Below are 14,020 nucleotides of genomic sequence, written 5' to 3'. Positions count from 1 at the left end.
GAAAGTGCTTTCTGACCCAGAGAGCTTACTCTCTCAATGGGGAACCTGTACTCATAAAAGAGAATTAATTTAGAGTTGATTATGATTATATATGTATTTATAGCCTGTAGCTTAAGTTATTACCATTTATAATGTAAGTGTGTGATACTGGTATCCTTAGCTACTTATCAAAATGACCTACAGTAAATAACGGCCCTTGTGTTTGCACAGATTGCAAGATCGGTGGCATCAGTTATTCATTAAACGATTTCATTTATATAGTAAATGTTATTATTTTCTACTGTAAATTTGAGCAAACAGCTTTTATGTAAATATGTTCACTGTTTCTGCTGCCACACGAAGATGGTAAAAAGGGGTTCCTTGCCCATTAGAGCTTACACTCTAATGCCCAAATGTAATAGCCTGTGAGTTCCAGGCACCACCGTGATTTCTGAGATTTAGCCCCTAGATTTAAAGTAGCAATAATTTAAAAGTGAAAAACAACCTGATTTTGCTTTGTAAATGATTGCCACTTTAAATCTCCAGGGATAAATCGGCAAAATCGCGCTAGTGCCTGCAGCTTGCAGGCTATTCCACTTGGGCCTACGTTTCTATTTAACGTTTTTACAGGTAAAAGAGTTTTAGGAACCCACTTAAACCATTCATTTTGGAAACTCTGGGGGTTAGGATAATCTAGAAACCTGTTTTTTAAATGGGGCTGTCCTTGGAAAATTGGGGCACATGTGAAAAATACTGTATGTAAGGGATCGTCATATAGTAATCAGTGGGATATAATGAAGCGGTATAGAGGAAATGAAAAAGTGAAGCATGAGTCTAATGAAAAAATACTACATAAACCATATCCCATAAAAAACACGTATTATTAACGGTTAAAAAATGAAGATGATTATTTTTTATTACAGTTGTAGAAAATAAAAAAAATTACCATTAGGCACCAATATTTCATAATTGTGACACATACCAGTGGAATGATGAAATAAATAAAACTTAACACAAATTTTGCAGCCGTTCTGTGACTTGCAGTGCACAGAGGCATGTATATGAACATATGGCAGCCCAAAGTGTATGCAAGTGTCCTACGAAATTCATTAAAACTATATATATATATATATATATATATATATATAATGGGAGCATCAGGTGCAATGAGGAAAACATTAGGATTGAGGTTTCTGCCCTGCTGGGCTTACAATCTAAAGAGTTGGCGGGATACATGCAGTTACAAATAAAGTTTACACCTCGTCTCCATCGCATGCCCGGCCCATTTAAAGACGTTATGCAATATTACTCTTAAATTCCGATGACAAATCCGGCCTGGCAATGTGACAGACAAATATGCCCTGACATACTGACTGGGAATCATTGTATTAATGCTGCGAAACGATGGAACACTGGCATAGATGACTTGAATGAATGTGATGTGCCAGGTGTTCTAGTTTGAGATTTGCATCCCCATTGTATTCAGGCATCATTTGTGTAATAAAGATATGTCTGTTTGTGAACGCATTCGTAGTGCAGCGTAATTTATGTCATATGACTTACTCATTTTATAGTAACGCTAGATTTACCTGATAATGTTTCTTTAAAATAGTTTTAGTGTGTCTATTTATTATCTGTTTTAGAATAAAACAAGTTATTTCTTCTGCCTTGGTTTGGGAATTAACAGCTGGAATATCATCCCACTGTGCCTCCGATATGTTGCTGCACAAATGAAATCTCTTATTCCACAGACTGAAATATCTACTCAATAATTCCATTCAGACTGCTTGCAATGTATGCAGACTTATGCATGTATAAATAGGTATGCATTTATTAAAACGCGTTTATAAGTTAATTTACAATTCAGACGTAAGGTTCTTTCAAAACCAAGATAAAATAAATGAATATCTCAGGGGGTCACGTATAAAGCTGATGCTGTACGGAGACAGCTGTTAAAAATTAGTAAGAAAAAAAATGTAAAATACATTTAAATAAGCATCTTGGCACTATAATGCACATAAAAATCTGTATCAACATTTTACTATCTATATAAATATATATATATATATAAATATATATATATAACATTTTAAATGATATATATAAAAATGCAATAATTAAATCACATCAATAAATGAAAACATTTACAATTTAATTACAATTAAATATACTAATGAGAATTAATCTGGACAATTGTATACTAACTGTATAAGGATATGTATATTTTTTAATTTTGTATTTTGCAAAATGTAATTGTCCTGTTTGAATCTAGGGGTGTTGTAGTTTTATAAATATTGATCGCTTACAAATCAACTATTGAGATCAAAATTGTTTTTTAAATCTTAAAATTTATTTAACTGAGTGCAACGAAAGTGATTGTTCCGTTAACATGGAGGTTGTTTTTTATTTTTTTTAAATAAGAATCTCACAACGTAAGTACATATGGTTTCATATGGCCATGTATCGCTATCAAGTCTTGTGACAGATTTCAAATACACCTTTTATCCATGTTGTATGACTGTGCACTAACAATTCCGCCTTCTTACATTACATCACACCTTAGTTTATTAATTAATTTCCTAGTTGTCTCATTCTTTCCAGCACATGTTCAGTACTCTACAATAGTTGAAGACCCCATTCAATCTGGGACGAGAATTGGAGCAGTTTCTTGGTATAAGGATAACCCCTTTAGGTAAACCTGAGAAAGGTATATCAATTAGCATTGTGCAAATGGCCAAAATATGCTATAACCTATAGCAATGACTCAGATATTAGGTCTGAGCATCAAGTTCAGCTGGCTACAAGCATATTGACTGTCTAGAGCAATTTGTTTGTTATCTATCAAATTACCCAGACATCTTTGCACATATAGGCCAACAAGGAACAAAATAGATGGTTTACAACAGTAACTTTGGTAGAATGGCGTATGGTTGTAAGGATCAGGGGTGTGGCTTAGCTGTATTAACGGGTGGGTTTTTTCTGTTTTCTTCCATTTTAAGTGTTGGGGGGCTCTTATCTTGTTACCACTTCACAAGTATGAGTGCAGCATGCATAGACATGATCAGTAGCAGCACAAATATCTGGGGTTGCTCAATCACCCACAGAAGCTGCTTCTATGTTGAGGCGGGGGGGTGGAAATATTCTTTGGGCCCATCTAATCTAGCTATGTGCCATAAATTATAACACCGGCTTTATGCAATTTGACCAAAGATTGGGCTGAATGACCAATAGAGCTTATGTATGGATATCTTATGACTAATGAAAGCTAATGTCAGATTAATTGCTGCACCCTACAGCATAGTTACCCCAGAACCCGGAAAATATATCATGCTGGAGGGAAAAAAACCAGGAGAACTTTTTCACATTTTTATGGATTGTGAACTCTTCAATGCAACTTTATTTACAATAACGCAATACACATGTTACAAGGCAATACATTGTATACAATATAACATATTATCCTTTCCTACTGTATATAACAATGTGTTATATCCTATTACATCACCATGTATTTCATATCTAGAACATTATTTAAATCCTTTTAATATACCTCAGTCATTTGAGCAATCTTTCTTCTAAGAAATATTTCACTAAAATTCCCACGGAAATAGGATTGCTGTTGCGTCTAGGTTAAGCAACAATTAAAGTAGTGAAGAGAAATGTTAATTCCTAAGTGCCATCAGCCGCTTTGGCTTCAAACACCTTTTTAAATAAATGCTTCCTGTCACTTATTCTGTGAAAAATGAATCTTTCATGCTCCTCTGGGTTCCGTGAAATCCCAGCATCTGAATGGTGACAATTGATCATTTTATTTCATGTTTTAGTTTAGATTTGTAATTGTTTTCACAAAACATTTCAATAAACAGACCATGTACCACCCTTTGAACATCTCAATTCTTATTTTGAAGGTGTTTTAATGCAAATTTGAACCTGCCTTATTTAATATAATGCAAAAACAATAAATATCCTAATTCAAATTTTTTTATATAATTTCTTAAAAAAAATAAAAATAACAGTCCGCATTTTAAACCATAAATAACATAGATAAGTAATGGTCATTTGGCACCAGATTTTTTTGAAAAAAGTACTCTTTATATAAAAAATGATAATAAGCATGAATAAGAAATTATAATACCACAAAATACACATTTCTAGCAATTTCTCAAAGTAATATATAACAGGAGACAGAATCAATTAAGAAAGTTAAAAAGAGACAATTTACTGATTTACTAACTGAGGAATATGTGGACAGACGGTACGTTGTACTGTGTGACTATCTGACCGCCTGGCATATGCGAATCACCTCCTAATTCTAATGCTCTGTACTACATCCGCCAGATGGAAATCGATTTGGTGGGAAAAGATCCCTCGTTACTGATAGTACACATAAGAATCTGTTGAACTTCATGGACTTTTGTCAACCTTGGTAATTTCAAAGTCCAGCATACAGTACTACCATGTTAGGACCACCTATTCGTTTATATATTTATTTAATGACTCATTTATATTACTTTGCAACATTTTGTCACCTGAAATAATGTTGCAACTCATTTATGTATGGGTGAGTGCTCACAGGGACTTTACTACTGTATTACAAATGGTGCTCTGTCTCCATCTCAGCTGATGTGTAAGAAAAAGATTGGGTGGAGACAGCCGCAGGTTTGTAGGGGCAAGAGTAAGGGGCCAATACTCACCACTGGGATAATACATGTGCTGTGGGTCACTAGTGGGATAATACATGTGCTGTGGGTCACTACCAGGATAATACATGTGCTGTGGGTCACTACCAGGATAATAAATGTGCTGTGGGTCACTACCGGGATAATACATGTCATTACTGGGATGATTATTGTGCTCTGTGTCCCTACCGGGATAATAAATGTGCTGTGGGTCACTACCAGGATAATACACGTGATGTGGGTCACTACCGGGATAATACATGTGCTTTGGGTCATTACCAGGATTATACATATGCTGTGGGTCACTACCGGGATAATATATGTGCTGTGGGTCATTACTGGGATAATATATGTGCTGTGGATCACTACCGGGATAATACATCTGCTGTGGGTCACTAGTGGGATAATACATGTGCTGTGGGTCACTACCAGGATAATACATATGCTGTGGGTCACTACCAGGATAATACATATGCTGTGGGTCACTACCAGGATAATACATATGCTGTGGGTCACTAATGGGATAATAAATGTGCTGTGGGTCACTACCAGGATAATACATGTGCTGTGGGTCACTAATGGGATAATAACTGTGCTGTGGGTCACTACCGGGATAATACATGTGCTGTGGGTCACTACCGGGATAATACATGTGCTGTGGGTCACTACCAGGATAATACATGTGCTTTGGGTCATTACCGGGATTATACATATGCTGTGGGTCACTACTGGGATAATATATGTGCTGTGGATCACTACCGGGATAATACATCTGCTGGGGTCACTAGTGGGATAATACATGTGCTGTGGGTCACTACCAGGATAATACATGTGCTGTGGGTCACTAATGGGATAATAACTGTGCTGTGGGTCACTACCGGGATAATACATGTGCTGTGGGTCACTACCGGGATAATACATGTGCTGTGGGTCTCTACTGGGATGATTATTGTGCTCTGTGTCCCTACTGGGATGATACATATGCTGTGGGTTGCTACTGGGATAATACATGTGCTGTGGGTCACTAGTGGGATAATACATGTGCTGTGGGTCATTACCGGGATTATACATATGCTGTGGGTCACTACCGGGATAATACATGTGCTTTGGGTCATTACCGGGATTATACATATGCTGTGGGTCACTACCGGGATAATATATGTGCTGTGGGTTGCTACTGGGATAATACATGTGCTGTGGGTTGCTACTGGGATAATACATGTGCTGTGGGTCACTAACGGGGATAATTCCACACAGAATTCCACATAGAACATGGTTATACAATGGTTTGATGAGCACGACACTGATGTTATCTATATGTGATGGCCTTCTTAGGGGGACATTTATCAAAACATCTGAAGAGGGCAAGTGGGGGTGCTCCCTATAGCATCCAATCAGTTTCTACTTATCATTTGTTTAGTACATTCTATAAAATCATAGATAGAATCTGATTGGTTGTTGTAATAATGCATTTTATGGGATACTCTGGAACAACCAATGAGCAGCATTCCCCACCACCACCAACCAAGCATCAGCTGTTTAACTGTTATGTGTAAAGTCCTGCACATCCCCAGTGACTGGTAAAGTCAATGTCATAGCACATACAAACTATAGTGGCTGTATTATTATTATTATTATTATTATCACATTTTATTTATAAGGTGCCACAAGTGTTCTGCAGCGCCATAGAGAGAGCAAAACAAAAAGACAATACCAGGTAAAACAGTACAGTACAAAGAGCACTACAAATCTCAGCACAGCCACTGATGCAGTGTGTGCTATTGAGACGTACAGCGTCAGCTGAAACCTGTAGCTGTCTCCTGGGGGCAAATGACAGTTCTAGTTCATCTGAAAAAATAAAAACAGATTATTGGGGTCCAGGGGCAGAGACCGCAAGGAGGATGTGTAGCAGGTGTGCAAGAGAAGTAGGTGATGAGAACAGGAGGGAGGAGGTCCCTGCTCATGGAGCTTACAGTCTAAAGGGAAGGGGGAGACATAAGGAATGAGCCAGTGTAAGGGGAGTTAATTAGTAGACAGGGCCGGTTCTACCAGTACGCATGGTACGCAGCTGAGTAAGGCGCCACATAGTGGAGGGCGCCTCAGCTGCGACCATGCGGGCCGCGGGCAGACTGTGTCTCTGTGACACAGCTGCACCGAGCGTGTAGCGCTGAACGGATGGAGCCGGCAGCTGTGTGTTTGTTTTGATTAGCAGCCAATGAGAGTCAGTCAGACTCTCATTGGCTACTGCGCCCACTACCGGAGCTGGGCTGGAGCTTTCCGGCTCCCGCAGTGGGTAATGGGAGAGACGTCACGACGTCTCTCCCATAATGCAGAGCGGCCCGGCCCGGGAAGACGGACTGAGGAGCGGATGGTGGCGGCTGGAGCAGGAGCGGGAATTCAGGTAAGTGTTTTTATTTTTATTACATGTGTGTCTACTCGGCGGGGGGGTTACTACTGGGGCACTGCGTGGGGGGGGGAAAGACCTCCACTGGGGGCACAACAAGGGGAGGACTACTACAAAGGGGGGACTACTACAAGGGGGTGGCTACTACTGGGGCAGTGCATAAGGGGGCGAACCACCACTGGGGGCACAACAAGGGGGGGACTGCTACAAGGGGGTACTACTAGGGGGGACCACTACAAGGGTGGGGACTACCACTGGGGGCAGTACAAGGGGGGGCTACCACTGGAGGCACTGCATAGGGGGGAGTACTACTGGGGGCACTATATAAGGGGCTTACTACTGGGGGCACAAGGGGCACTGCATAGGGGGTACCATTACTGGGGGCACTGCATAGGGGGACTACTACTGGGGGCACTATATCAGGGGCTTACTATTGGGGGCACAAGGGGCACTGCACAGGGGGGACCACTGCTGGGGGCACTGTAAAAGGGGGGCGCCAAAAAATATACTCACTTACCAAAAAATTTGGGCTAGGGTCGGCCCTGGTAGTAGACATGGTTAAGGGGTGGACGGATAAGCTTTTATGAACAGGTGGATTTTCAGCGCCTGCTTGAAGCAATACAGGCTGGGGGATAATCTCATTCCAATGGTGGGGGGCGATTTCCCTCGTTCCAGCAGACTATCCCCCAGCAGGCATTGCTTCAAGCAGGCACTGAAAACCCACCTACTCATAAAAGCATATTTCATGGATCAACACATTACTGAATGATTATATGTTGGTGTCTCCATCTTTTGTCCAAAACCTATAGCACGGCAGGCAGATGGATGAAAGGATAGATATATAGACACGAGATAAAATAAAAAAATAACAGAACAGAGATGCAGAATTTCTGTAGATTGCTAGCTTTGGTGAGCAGGGCCCTCTCACACTCAGAACATGTTTCCGTACTAATATAATGCTATATTCAATTTGCCATATTTTGCTAATCCTACAGCATTAGCAAATATATCAGTAAGATAAAGAGTAAGAATTCCCCAGCACTGATGAATGTATTTCTGCTTAACGTTACTGTGAGGCACACATCACACCCATTTCTAATCAACAAGCTACGATCTCCTATATCACGTTAGTTTCTGTGTCCCACAGCGGAAAATGTCTGGCGTTGTCGGCAGAACATTTGGCAAGGGACTGATCTGCACGTCGTTAAGAGCGACCACACCTTAGAGTTAGATTTCCATTACACCGGGAGGGACCAATATGTGAAAACCTGGAGTCTGGACTTTTCTTCAGATTTTGTAATGTTATTTCATATTTATGGCTTCCAGATAATAAAATATGAGGCCTCAGTTAGAAAGTGTATTAATTTAGTACTAACTAAGTGTGAAAATGTGATTTTAATAAAACTTTCATGAGATCATGTAATCAAACACAATAATTGGGTTGAGGAGATTTGCTTTCCTTACATCAATAATATAAACGCTAAAGGGAAGATGTCTCAAACCTTCGGGAGAAATAAATTGGAGAAATTGCCCATACAGTAGCAACCAATCAGCTTATAGCTATCATTTATCTAGCAAAGTCTTTATCTCTCTTGAAGGTTTGATACATCTCCCCAAATATCCTATTTATAGGCTTTTTGTACTTCTCAGAATCTGAGAAGACAAAAAAGGGGCAAATGACAGCCTTCAAGATTTTGTCTTTAAAAAGACAGAAAAGGGGCAAATGACAGCCATCGAGATTTAAAACGGCAATCATTTAATAGACAAAACCAGCCTGTTTTTGCCTATTAAATGGTTGCCGCTTTAAATCTAGCAGAAAAATCGACAAAATCTCAGGGTTGTCTATAACTTGGAAGCTATCATTTGCAAAGGTTCATTAACAAACTGCAAAGATGTTAAACCACAGTGTAGATGTAACTTTATGTTAGATGTTTAATTTTGAGCAACCACACGGGTTAACCATGTGTATTTTCCGACTTACATGGCAGTATATGCAGAAGTTCAAAAATTTGCGATATTAGGACTTCGGTGAATTATGAGTGTTTCTTGCTCATGGATCCAGAGCCGATAAGGTGTACAGCACCCGGGGCAAGACCATAATTTGGTGCCCCCCAAAAAAATATACAACATAGAGGATGAAAAGGGTGTGTGGTTTTGTGACACAGTAATGCTCCTTATAACACATTATGCCACACATTAATGACCCTTATAACACATTATGCCACAGTAATGCACCTTACAACACATTATGCCACGCAGTAATGTCCCTTATAGCACATTATGCCACAGTAATGGTCCTTACAACACATTATGCAACACAATAGTGCCCCTTACAACACATTCTGCCACAGTAATGCCCCTTACAATACATTATGCCACAGTAATGCCCCATATACATTATACCACAGTAAGGCCCCTTTTACATTATGCCACAGTAAGGCCCCTTACACATTATGCCACAGTAAGGCCCCCTTTACATTATGCCACAGTAATGCCCCTTTTACATTATGTCACAGTAAGGCTCCTTACATATTGTGCCACAGTAAGACTCCTTAAACGTTATGCCATAGTAAGGCATCTTTTACATTAAGCCACAGTAAGGCCTCATCTTCCTTCTCTTACCTGCAAGGGCCGAGCAATGGGTGAGCTCGGGGAGGCACAGGATGGGGCTGCCACACGCTGGGGGAACTGTCAGCACTGCCATCATTGTAATGCTGATTGGCTGCCGGTCCGCGAGCACTGATTAGCTTGTGACCGGCACCACATTAGACTGACGGTGTCTCTGTGCCTCTCAGGCCGGGTTGCGGCTCCAAACCCACAAGAGCAGCAACCTAGCCTCCCAGTAGCCTCTCCCCGGCACCCCCTGAAGTCCGGTACCTGGGTCACTGCCCCCTTAGCCCCCCCCTCCTAGTTGCGGCCCTGTGTACAGGCACCTAGTTTAGCACTGAACTGCATAAATTAGATTTTAGTATGCAAGATAGGATTATTTAAATGGCATATTAGGGTTGACAGACTGCCTTTATAGGGGGGTTCTCTGAACTAGGGAGCACAATGTTTCCTCCCCATGAAAGGACTTGAATTCACTTCTGCATCTGAACTACCAGAGATTGCAGAGCCATAACTAGGGGTGTGCAAGTGGTGCCTGTAATAGCACCCTGCAGCCATTGGAGCACCTGCAGAGCCACCAGGCAGGTACTCTGTAGAATGTAGAACTCCCCAGAGCATCCTAAGGACGCTCCGGGCGGTGCTCTACTTGCTGGTGCCATTGGCTCCGCCCCCTCTGTGTGACATCATGATGTCACATGTTGGGCGACGTGGCCATCACAAAATCGCCCTGTTCCAGTGCTGAGAGATCGTGTTTAATCCGCATACTTATAATGACATTTGCACTTCTGTGTGAAAACACTTTAATATGCACTTTGATAAATGTAATGTAAAGCTTAAACACACAAAAGAGACATACATCGAATACAGGGCTCTCGGTCTCTTAATTCGTTTATGACATAAATGAAGCTAAACTAAACACAATTTGAGGGAGGAAACTATAAAGTTGACATTAATGAAGGCTGTAGTCCTAAATTAAAGACAGATTGGATACTAATGTGATGATTTTACAGCTTCCACCACACACACACTCAGCGAAGCTGAAAAATGTGCTGCAGAATCATTTTACGGGGAGTTTCCAAAGTCCTTGAAGTGGGTGCGTTCCATGAAATACGCTTGGAAGACAATTAGGGCCACTTACGCACATACAGGAGCACAGAAGCTCAATTGATTCTGTGATTCATAAATTAACTTTACAGTGGTGATGGCTACAGACTCTTGCTGTAGAATATTAAAGCTAAACACAGTCACAGCTTTTGACACAAAACTCATTACCATGTATGATCCTACAAATCTATTGCCACATTCTTTATGGTGTAATGGACACGTAAATTACAATTGAAACTGAACGCATTGACACAACCCTATTTAACAGTTTGATCACCCTATTTTCATCTCAGTCCACAGCAGCACAAGCCACGATCTTATATAGTGTGGTGTCTCAGTGGACTATAGGGCCAGTGGCAGAGATGTGCTGGCACCTTCCTTATATTTATAAGACAGATTTTAGCTGTGTATAACAGGTTCTGCAGAGTCCAAGATTTATGCTTTCTTGTTTGTCCATATGTCGGACCAGTGGTGTAAGTTCATCGCAGACGCCCGGAGGCAAGTTATAATTTGGTGCCCCCGTCACAGCCACTGACACTGTAACGTAGCAATTCGCATGCAGACAGGCCATAGAAAGACAGAGGCAGCAGCTGATGGTCTGACATGGAGCTCTCCACTAGTGTACGGTGGCTTCTCAGGTGCCGGGAAGGGGTGCCATTTATTGGTACACTCCAGGGCCCTGATTCAGAGGCGCTCGCTATTTGCGAGTGCTCGCTCTGAATCAGGGTGGGATGGTTTTTTTTTTATCCCAGCCTCCAGGCCGCTCGCTAAGCTGTGGGTGACCACCCACAGCTTTAGCGGGTGGCCTGGCGGTGGTCGTGATTATCACGACGATTGGGCTTGCGACGAGACCCTTGTGGTAGGGTCTCGTCCATCGCAAGCCCCAGTGAACTTCCTGCTCTAATAGAGCAGGAAGTTCACTACTGACATCACCTGTGATGTCAGTAGGGCAGCTCACAAACGGCAGGTGTTCCTTCGGGAACGCCTCTGTTTGTGCAGCCACCCCCCCGACCCGCCTACAAAACGGGTCGAGCTGTTGATCAACATCAACAGCTGCCCCGTCTTGTACTGAGCCCCGGAGCGAGTGATTTCTCACTCGCTCAGGGGTTCGCGCACGCACAGTATGCACGCCGCGCGTGCAAACTGCCCGGCCATCGACGCTTGCAAGAGTTATGCGCTCGTGAGCGGGTCTGAATCAGGACATAGGTATATAGTTACAGCCCTAAGTGGGGTGACTGTGTTGTGGACAATGGAGGAGGTGCCCCATCAGTGCTAGAGCCCGGCGGCAGGCGCCTCCATTGTCTCCCATAGTTCTGCCCCTGTGTAGGACCTCCTTTACGACCACAAAACGACTAGCGGCTAGGTGGTCCGACCAATGCAGGACCAAGCGCACACTCATTCTCCTCTCCCAGCAAACAGCTCCATCATCTAGTAGTGCAGAGAGGCAGAATAATCTCCAGACGTGCACTGTACAATAGTGTACACATCACATCAAGGTCTAACGTCCTAACACTTTACAACCACACCTTTCAGTAAATATCAATGTCTTATAAAAAATAAAAAAAATACTCTACTGCTTATCATTAACTATGGCCTAAATAAATGGAAGAGAAAACATTGGAGCTGTCATTATTATATGTGGCACTCTTGTGTGTTTGAAGCTTTATTTTACATTGAGAAAAGAAATATGGTTCTCTGCTAAATTGCAATTGGAAGGTGTAATTACGTCTAGCTCATGGCTGGTACAAAAATCAAATCCTTGTGTGGAAATATCTGTGACCCCCTTAGTGCAACAATGTGAGTAATTTAGCTCTAATGAAATCTCACATCTAGTTTTGCACTTTGCCACAACACAGGGTACAGCAGTGCGTAGACTCCATACTTCTCAGAAGAGCGCACATCCATTTCCACTCTACACATGGACTTAGGGCCTGATTCAGAGCCGGACGCAATTTGCGGATGGTCGTTCAGGAAAAGGGGGTGGCTATTCAAATGAACCATTCGCTCTTTGTGGTCTGTTCACGCCTCTATGTCTGAACGAGCGAAAAAAAACTTGCGGTCGTTTTTTGGATAACTACGCCCCCTGGCCGCTCGCATCCTACGTCATGTCCGCTATTTATTAGATTAATCGAGTACATCGACCAGGGTATGAACTGCTCGCTATTCTTGTGGTTGTTGTTTCCTACCACAATCTTGCGAGCAGTTCTGACTATAAAATAACCCAGTGACGTGGTCAATGACGCTGCTGTATTAATTATGCACACCCATAAAACGCCCGTTTTGACCTTTAAGCACGCCTGCGTTCGGATCTCGACTCCCCGTTTTCAAGCACCTTCCCCTGTTACCACCCACAAACGCCTCATTCTGTCACTCAAAATAGCAGGCATTCGCAATTTAGCGAACAAACGATTTTCGGCCGCAATGACTGGTTCGCGCATGCGTATTATGATCCGTACTCATGCGCAGTTGGGCAAACATCGCTCGGAGTGAACGAGCAGCCACTTGCGTCCGGCTCTGAATCAGGCCCTTAGGCTCTTGTCCAACACTTCAGTTCTAAGCGCGTTTTGCACCACCAGTGGCACTTTGTTTCTCTCTCGGATCTCTCAGTGTGCTCTGTGGCACTTTCTCTGCTACCAACTTGCCCCAAAACTGCCCCACTTTTCTCTGTTCTCCCGTTTATTTACCTTACGTAAGATGGGCGTCGTTTCCTGTCTGCGATGTCATGCGAGGAAACACGATCAGATGGATTAGTCAGTTAGCACCATCCTTTCCCAAGATCTAGTGTTCCGTGCCAATAGCTGCCCTGGTAAGCAGGCTGTGATTACCAAAACCGCAGTTCCAGACAATAAAGTCAGTACTGTAGGGCTACAGTGTAGGTAATGGTCACTAAGGAGAAGGCTCTGTATTACATGCAATGGGTGTGGTGTGGTGTATTTGTTTGACATTAATTACATATATCAATATAAGAATATTAGCATGTTCATAATGTCGACATTGTTGAAATGTTCATATTCTTTTTGCTGTAGTTCTGTCCCTAACACTAACCCTGAGGCTAATGAAAATGTCAACATCATGCAGGTGTTAACATTTAGGGGCCCATTTATTAATGATCGCATTTTGCAATGCGATCAGGACATGCAGTACCGCCCATGATCGCATTGCAAAATGCGAACATAGCGGCCGAATGTATGATCCAGCACATGCAGGGTGACGGACTCCGAAAGTAGCCCATTCCTGCGATGTGGCC

This window comes from Taudactylus pleione, unplaced genomic scaffold (assembly GCF_031769625.1).
Source record: "Taudactylus pleione unplaced genomic scaffold, aTauple2 ptg000329l, whole genome shotgun sequence".
NCBI lineage: Eukaryota > Metazoa > Chordata > Amphibia > Anura > Myobatrachidae > Taudactylus > Taudactylus pleione.
This window is presented reverse-complemented; position numbering follows the sequence as displayed.